Source organism: Rutidosis leptorrhynchoides, chromosome 2 (genome assembly GCF_046630445.1).
Source record: "Rutidosis leptorrhynchoides isolate AG116_Rl617_1_P2 chromosome 2, CSIRO_AGI_Rlap_v1, whole genome shotgun sequence".
NCBI lineage: Eukaryota > Viridiplantae > Streptophyta > Magnoliopsida > Asterales > Asteraceae > Rutidosis > Rutidosis leptorrhynchoides.
The window spans coordinates 65,375,192-65,376,536 of NC_092334.1; the positions used below are offsets into that span (position 1 = coordinate 65,375,192).

General features: G+C 35.8%; 1 non-coding gene across 1 annotated transcript; it reads right to left on the reverse strand.

The window, feature by feature from the left end:
- Positions 1-676: 676 nt before the first annotated feature.
- Positions 677-782, reverse strand: LOC139895027 (small nucleolar RNA R71). The gene has a single exon (XR_011775499.1). It is a non-coding gene; the product is annotated as a small nucleolar RNA R71 (small nucleolar RNA).
- Positions 783-1,345: the final 563 nt, after the last annotated feature.

Genomic DNA, 1,345 nt, shown 5'->3' on the forward strand with positions numbered 1-1,345 from the left:
CTAGTAATTTTAAAACACCGAAAAAAAAAAACACTAAAAAAAAAGAGAAACAAGTAGGTAACCCTAGATAAACCTTTAGTAAAGTGATCTCATAATAGAAATTAATGTATGAACTTACGTTCCTCCAACGCTGAATTAACTCCTTCACATCCTGAGCCCGAAAGAAAATTCCACGAACGCTTAAGAGCTCAAGAAGTAGAATCTCTTGCTAAAAATTTAGAGTCACTTTCCTTAGAATCCGACTCTGAACCAATAATTCAACCAATCATAGAGCCGATTATTAAAGAAGAAGAAGAAATGGCTGATACAAATCAAACGATGGAAGCATTAATGAAGGCCACAAGAAAAGGTCAAGGCCACGCAATCATCCAACCCACGATGAGTGATGGCTTTGAAATAAAAGGTCAATTTTTACACATGGTGACTAATACATGTCAATTCGGTGGAGCCCCAAATGAGGATGCTAACGAGCATCTTCGTAAGTTTGTAAGCATTTGCAAGCTTTTCAAAATCAAAGATGTCACCGATGAAGTTGCATGTTTAAAAATCTTTCCATGGTCCTTAAAAGATGATGCAAGAGATTGGCTAGACTCATTACTAGAAGGTTATATTGAAAACTGGAATGATATGATGGATAAATTTTTGTCAGAATTCTTTCCTGCTTCAAAAGCAGCAAAATTACAAAGTGAAATAAATCACTTTAAACAAAAGCCTAATGAAACTCTTTATGAAGCTTGGACCCGATTCAATAAAATGCTTCGAATATGTCCTCAACACGAGTTGAATACATTCCAAAAGGTCCAAATATTCTATAAAGGAGTCAATGTGGCAACTAGAAAAGATATAGATGTTGCAGCCGGAGGTTCGATCATGAAGAAAACACCTGAAGACGCTCACACAATCATTGCTGATTTAGCTTCCCATTCCTATAATTGGCATCAAGAAATAGAATTCTCTAGATCATCAAATGTTGCTAGAATTGAAAGCAATGATGAAATTGCTTCCTTAAAAGTTCAAATAGCAAATCAAGCAAGGCAAATCAAGAAAGTAACCAAGGAAATGCATGCTATCAGAGTAGGATGTGAACTATGCCAAGGTCCCCATCTTACTAGAGATTGTGATCAAAGTACAATGGAAGAGCAAGCAAATTTCTTAGGTTACTTACGAAAAGGTGAAATGAACTTCAGTGATTTTCCAGCTATAGAAGCAAACAACCGAAAATATCCTCCTATAAACAGCTATCAAGTAGGAGGACCTTCAGGATCAAATAATAATAACTATCAAGGAGGAAATCCAGGTTACCAAAATAACCGGAATTTCCCAAATAAAAATCAAAGAAATCCGC